The sequence below is a fragment of the Mus caroli genome, chromosome 12 (assembly GCF_900094665.2).
Source record: "Mus caroli chromosome 12, CAROLI_EIJ_v1.1, whole genome shotgun sequence".
Taxonomy (NCBI): domain Eukaryota; kingdom Metazoa; phylum Chordata; class Mammalia; order Rodentia; family Muridae; genus Mus; species Mus caroli.
In genome coordinates, this window is record NC_034581.1 from 11,555,696 (window position 1) to 11,563,473 (window position 7,778).

At 40.6% G+C, this 7,778-nt stretch overlaps 1 pseudogene across 1 annotated transcript; it reads left to right on the forward strand.

Moving 5' to 3' along the window:
• The first annotated feature begins 773 nt into the window (after nt 1-773).
• Nucleotides 774-7,341, forward strand: LOC110307305 (annotated as a pseudogene). Its single transcript, XR_002379376.1, has 3 exons — nt 774-796; nt 5,174-5,693; nt 5,736-7,341. The product of XR_002379376.1 is annotated as a eukaryotic translation initiation factor 3 subunit B-like (transcript).
• Nucleotides 7,342-7,778: the final 437 nt, after the last annotated feature.

Below are 7,778 nucleotides of genomic sequence, written 5' to 3' on the forward strand. Positions count from 1 at the left end.
AGCTCCTGGGGACTGGACCACCAACCAAAGAAACACTTAGAGGGACCCATGGCAATGGCCTTGTTGAACATCAGTGGGAGGAGAGGCCCTTGGATGGGTACTTGATGCCCCAGTGTAGGGGAATGCCTGGGTGGGAACACATGAGTGGGTGGGCAGGTGCCGGAGCACCCTCATAGAGGCAGGGGGAGAAAGGATGGGTTAGGAGAGACCTGGAAAGGGGAAAACATTTGAAATGTAAATAAAGAAAATATCCAATAAAAAATACAAAAAAGAAAAACCCAGGGTGATGTTATATTTTTATAGAATAAATGCAACTTCTGCTGGTTTCTTGAGGTAACCAGTAACTATATCTTGTTTACTTTTCAAATTATTTTAATCAGGCAATAAATTATGACAGCTCTTCTAATAGAGGGTATTGACATCTTTTATAATAATCATATTTGCCAAATTGAACCAAAAGTCCTCTGAGAAGAACTTCAAGGAGGTTGGTAGCCTCGCTGAGCTCAGCCTGCATCCCCGTGGCCTTAGGGCTTGCTTTTTATGAAAGTGAAATAATGGCCATTTAGTGGGTGAACCAGCTGTTAATAGCTATGAAATTATTCTGAAATAAGAAATTAGTTATACATTATATTCTGTAACAAAATACAATAAACAGGCTTTTATATGTTTACATTCAAGTTAATCTTCATTCTCTTTAGACAAAGAGTTATAGGTTGTATATTATTTTAAAAGCTAGAAGGTAAGTTTCATAAACTATACCTAACATTGGCAATATGGATGCAGCTGGCACCTTATGGTATGGACTTTTGAAAGTAGAGTGCTCATAATTCTACAGATGAGATATATCAAGGTCAAAAAAGGAAAGGCATGCTGATACCGTACATTAAATGGAAAATAATTTATTCAATATATCACATTGACACAAGCTATCACAGGTCAAGAGAAATATGCCTTATAAAGAAAATTTGAGGGGTAAATATTCTTTTTGTGCAAATGGCCTTATTTGTTGATGGCTTTATCTTATTCTTATGTCAGAAGAGGGCAATGATGTCATAAGTTTGTATTACTAACATTTCATGTTATTTTCCTCTGTGTGTCTGTTGTGGGTGTGTCTGTGTATGTGTTTGGTGCTTGTGTGTGAGCTACCTGATGCATGTTCACATTTGTATGCACATGGTAGCCAGGACAGCATGTCAAGTGCCTTTTTCTATTGCTGCCTCTTTGTTTTTAAAAGTGTTGCACGCAAAGCTAAATGTGCTTTATTTACTAATCATTTATTTATTCTTTAAGTATGTCATACATCTATACAAAATATATTGATCCTCATTCCTCTTAGCTCCTCCCAAATTCCTTCCCATGTCATCCTTAACTCTATGTCCTCTTCTTTGCTTTCAGTCCACGGAATGCAGTTAGTGTTGTTACAAGCGTGTGGTGGCATCTGTAAACTTTGTCCATTTTAACTTTTTAAAATATGTTTTTACTTATGAAACAATTATAATTACATTATTTCTCTTCTTTTCTCCCAGTTCTAAAATTTCTCCTTTGTCAGACATCCTTATTCTCATTTAAATCTGTTGCCTCCATTTCTTTAGTGTTTCAAACACACACACACACACACACACACACACACATGCACACGCATGCACACACATGCACACACACACACAGATTCATAGTAGAAAGGGACTTATAGGGGAGAAAATATTTTAAGAGCCAGAGGAACAGGACATTTGCTGTGAAATCTTTGCCTCATAAAATATGTTAGAAAACCTACATTAAAAAAGACCTGGACAAGGATCACATCTTTTAATTTAATTTAATTTAATTCTATTTTAATTTAAAATCTCTTCACTGAATTTGGAATTCCCTGTTTCAGCTACGCAGGCTAGCCATTGATCTAAATAAATCTGTCTATCCCTGCTTCCTTAAGTAAGTACTAGGGATTGTAATTAATAGCCTCATGCTTCTCTAGCAAGTTCTCTTTACTAATTAAATCTTTTCTGCATCTCAATATTTGCTAGTTTATAAATAATAATGTGTCAAGATAAAAGTTTCATTGAACAAGAACCATGTCCTTCACGTATGTAGAGATGACTTCATACATTTCATCAATGCTCTGAACAGGCAGCATGTCCTTAACACATGTAGAGATGACTGCACATATTTATTGTCTTTGTGAGAATTGCCAGTGCTCTGCGACCTTCAAACAAAGGTCATCTTTAGGGCATTAGATAATTTATACAATGTTACATTACAAATTTTATTGAAATCCTATGAGATATAAGTACTATTATTATTTATTGATGAAGAAACTGATCCTAGGGACAATGTTTATATGTCAAGTAATACCAAGTCAGTTTAACAGTAGTCCCAATTCTGTTAATTTGCACCCTTTGGAATACATATGGACAGGATGGAAAGACACTTGTACTGGCTCAATGGGCTTGCACATAAAGTTGCTTAGAGTGACCAGGTTGTGGCATCTCCTTTATTTGGAAGAGACCTAGATCATCAAGAACTATAATAATAAATGGGATTTTTTTAGCTCCTAAAAGATTATTAACAATGTTTGGTTATTTCACCTCTCAAAATACATGGTAATTTGAATGCTAAATTCATCTACAATTTTACACTTGGAAAAACCTGCAAGTAGTAGTTGATTGAGTTTTTCAGAGGTAAATAGATATTAAGTAAAATGGAAGTTGGAACCCTTAGTAGAACAGAGAGCTCTTTTGCTGGTCAATACATATAAAGTTAAGAAACACATTTTGAGCACTCATTTCTATATAAGGTGCTGTTCCAAAAGCTGGGGGCACAACAATTAAAAGATAAACATATTTGTTTAATTTGGATCTTTAATGTTAAAGAGCATAGACTACATAAAGAAGTAAAATGGAAAGGTAGGGGGAGGGAATGCATCTGACAATAACTTGGCTTCGGCTTGAGCGGTCTGATCTTAGGTCAAAGCCATCACTGATTCTCAAAAGTTCCTTACATTCATGGTTAGGTAGATGGAGATGAAGCCTGGAATGGGGGTTGGAGACAGGTCAGTGAGTAAAATACTTGCTATACAAGCAGGAGGGCAAAACATTACATCTGATTCCATGAACCCACATTACATTGGTAATGGTAGCACATGACTGTAATCCCAGAACACCTATGGTGGTGGGAGGGAGAGACATAAGAATTCTTTGAAGTGTACACAACAGTGAACAAGAAATAAAGTGAAAGGTAAGGACCAATAACCAAGGATCTCCTCATGTATGCTGTGATATGCACACTTTAAACACAGCAACACATACATACACTGTGCACACACATAAAGTTACAGAGACACATGCATGTACATCACTCCCCCCCATAAACACACACACACAGCACACACACACACACACACACATACACACACACACATACACACACACATGAGATATTTTTAATGTCTGAAGTGCTAAAACCATGACCAGGTTGGTGATTTAAGTGGAGTAGTAACCGTATTTAGGAATAATTTAATAAGAGGATATTAGGTGGGGCCATTCCTTCACAGTCATCTGTAATAAGGGAAGGGCACAGCAGAGGAATGAGTCTCCAACAGTAATCCCACTGATACTTCAGATCTGAGTTGTCATGAAGAAACTGAAGACCTAACACAAGAGATTAAAGACACGTTGCTCTAAGGCCAGATGAGAGCCGAGGCTATGGCAGGCTGGACACTGGATGCCAATTTCCGAATTCTACACACTGTGTTCTGAAAGTCTATAGACATAATACATTCTACAAAAATCCCATCTGTGGAAAATGCCTAAGTACATGCTTCCATTTTATTTTCCATATTGAATTGAAGACAAGGCATGCTATGTGGCTGATTTCTTCGCTATATTTAAGTCCTTCTCACTAAGAAATAATGTTCTCAGGTTAATAGATACTTATTAAAGCATTGCACCTAGTATGAAATGTAGATGGAAAAGATTTTCTACCAAACTATTGTAAAAAATAGTAACAGCTGTGGGAGTTGGAAGCAGAGAGGCTGAGCTTGGTGAGAAGCACCAGGGGCCCATGCAGAAGTGGCAGCACCCGGGTGCCACGCACTCCGGCTGAGTCAGCTTGACAGGCCAAGAGGCCTGGAAGCCACTCACAAGGCAGAGAGTATCACGGAAACTCACCTCCTGGAGTCTGGCGTTCTCTTTAACCCATATACTCATACCCTATTCCCATGTTAGTCTGGTGTATGGGTCCACGTGCTCTCTTTTAGTATTATCTTATTATAAGTGCCTTTTAAGATTGAATTCTGACATAGCTAAGCCTTCACCAGTGTTCCAACGCCCTAGAAAGTCCTTGAGCAGACCATGGGCTTGGAATTCAGTAAGAATGTTGCCTATTCAGTGACATTCAGAATTGCCTCTGGTATTATACTATCACTTTGAATAAAAGCTAAGTCACTGCCCTACACAGGAATTTACCATCATCTAGGAAGAAGGAAGTTTGAGACCTAAGGAAGAACCAAAGTAGATACTTAGAACTATAGATAGCTGAGTTACACCCATACACAAGTATTTACAATGGCCTAGGGGGAAGGTGGACTATACACTAGACTAAAATAGGAACTATGGCAAGGGCACAAAGCCCTTGACCCTGGCATCTAAGATTATGTGGATCTTAGGTGGAGCTCTTTTTGATCCCAGTTGTTAACAATGAATTCTATCCCAGGTGGCTCCTGTCAGACCTTCTGTGTTTGGTATTCCTCTGTTTTGTGTAAGAATCCAGTAACCTCTTTGTACCTTGCTGGTGTGTCACCCAACTTCCCTATTTTCTTCTGTATAAAAAGTTTGATGCTTGATTTGACAAATTACATTCAGATTCTACACAACATCTCCTGTGTGCATCTGTCTGTCATTTCATCCAACGCTTTGCTCACCTGCAACTAGAGACCCGTTGCACTCAGACAAAGGGACCAAGAGGGTCTGTGGCACCCAGGGAAGCCGGGGCTGGTTGAGTCTGAGAGGCAGCAGTGAGCCTCTGGGTCGATGCTTGGCAGACAAGGCAGTGTGGTCTGGAGGTCCCAAGTGAGGATGATGGAAGTCACTGAGGCCTGACAGAAGGAGGAAGGAAAGTCTGATGGCAGCCCGGCTGAGCCAGGCTTTGGACAGCCGATAGACAGATGAGCCCTCTTCAGCAACTCTGAGGAGTTTGTACACAGGTGAGCAAGGAGGATGTACTCAAAAATTGGCCTCAGGAAGTGAATGAGATTGCCTTAGTGATTGTTGTTGACAATGTTCCTCATGTGGGACCGGACCTGCTTGAGAAACTCCAAAATGTCATCCAAGTTTGGGGAAATCAGAAATGACTGTTACCCTGGAAAGGAAGAAAAAATTTAAAAAAAGGTACATCTTTCTGGAATATGCTTCTTCAGTCCCTGCTGTAGATGCAGTGAAAAACGTGAATGAGTACAAGCTGGAAAATCAGCACACATTCCGGGTCAACCTACTTACTGATTTTGTTAAGTACATGGAAACAGAGATGAGTGGGACATTCCAGAGAATCAGCCTTTCAAAGACCTGGGAAATTTGTGTTACCAGCTAGAAGAGGCACAGTGTAGAGATCAGTACAGTGTGATTTTTGAGAGTGAAAATCAGACATCTGTCTTCTGCAATGATGTCAAGGACCCAGTATCAATTGAAGAAAGAGCGAGTTGGGCGGATGTTTTGCCTGGTGACATGGTTCTACTTGCCCCACAGACAGAGACATGTGTGCGCTGGCTGATCCCCTAAGTGCACCTACCTGGCCACTTTCCATCAGCGGGGTATCAACCTCTAGGGAGGGAACAAGTTCAAGCAGATCCAGAGGTTTAGCCACCAAGGCATGCAGCTCATCAATTTCTCTCCTGTGAAAGATACCTGGTGACTTTCAGCACACTGATGGATACTCAGAATGACCGTCAGGCCATTGTCATCTGGGACATCTTCACAAGCATAAGAAGAGAGAGGCCTTCATTGTGAATACTCAGCCATCTGGCTCATCTTCAAATAGAACCATGATAGCAAATTCTTTACAAGCCCTAGATACTCTTAGCATCTATGAAACACCTTCTATGGGCCTTTCAGACAAGAAGAGATTGAAGATCTCTGGAATAAACAATGTTTCTTGGTATCCAGGTGCCTTTTGGGTGCTGGAAAAAAAAGGTATTCTAACCAGGGTGACCCTGATGCAGCTCTCCTATCAGGAGATCCAAGTGAGATTCAGTGTATTCTACGCAAGCTGTAATGGCAGAATCATGGAGATTACCTGTGTCTAAAAGTGGACAGAACTCTGTAAGGCACACAGGTTGTTGTTACACATTTTGAAATCTTCTGAATAAGGGAAAAGCAGGTATATGTTGGTGTTCAGATGAAAGAAACCATCATAGCCTTTGCCTGGGAACCTGATGGCAGCAAGTGTGCTGTGCTTCATTGTGAGATCCCTTGAATATCTGTCTGCTTCTACCACATGAAGAGCAACTGGAAGATCAAATTCATCAAGATGTTTGACAAGCAGCAAGCAAACACCATCTTCTGAAGAACAGCAAGGACTGTTTTTGCTAGCTGCTATGGAAACCAAGGCCTCAGATGATCCTCAGCCAGGATCAGATAAAACAAATGAGAAAGGATCTGAAGAAATACTCTAATATCTTTGAGCAAAAGGATCATTTGGGCCAATCCAAAGCCTCAAAAGAACTGGTAGAAAGAAAGCAGACCATGATGGAGGACATTCCAAAAAATGGCCCAGGAACTCTATATGAAGCAGAAGAGTGAGCGTCTAGAGCTATGGGGAGAGGTGGACACTGGTGAGCTGGACAGAAACATGAATGACTGGGAGGAAGAGACCACTGAGATTTTTGTCACTGAGGAGGTTGTTCCTCTGAGAAGTCAGGAGGGACCTCAGTACTGTGTGTCACTGTGCTGTGCCCAAGATCCAAGGCTACCCTTCATAGAGAGCCTTGGGCTCAGTTCTCACCTGTACTTTCTTGATCTGGACAGTGAGTGCACCCAGGGTTCTTTCAGTCCCAGATTCACTTTGAGCCTCTGCTCTCAAATTGCCCTGTTTGGGAATTTTATCAGCCATGTCTGCTTTGGGGCCTCACTGCAGCGCTCCTGGAGGCTCCTTTAACTCCTGTTGCTGTCCTTGAGGTTTCCAGGGCCTCCACCTGCAGCTCAGAGGAGCTTCCATTCACAGACTTGTTGATCCTGTGGGCCAGTGTCCTGGAGACCATCAGGGAATCTGCACACCCACCAGAAGCTGTGGAGTTACCCCAGTAACTCACACCAGTTCAGATCATGGCTAGGCCTCTGGGCAGGTAGGATGTGAAAAAACAGCAACATTTGCATGTCCAAATAGGAATTAATTATGGATATTAAAACATATATCAAAACTATAACTAGGAAAAATGAATGAAATAAAATTGCTTATACTAGCCTCAAGCATTTTTTTTGTCTTTTATTCCCATATGCTTGCTGTCTCTTATCACATGAAAAAATTGTAATTAATTCTCTGATTTGGAAAAATATATATTAATTCTCTGCTTGGGTTTACGGGTATATCTTGCAATTGACTAATATCTCTTTCATATCTAAGTATTTGAAGTCCAAAGAGCATGGTCTTATTGTTGCTTGACTTTTCCCTTTAAATACAACGGCTTCCATAGTGGCCATGATGCAAGCTATGAAGCGGGCAGGCACATGTGATTGTTGCAAAGATTGCCATATCCTGAGTCGTGAACTCCTTTGGTTTGTAACATGTTGTCA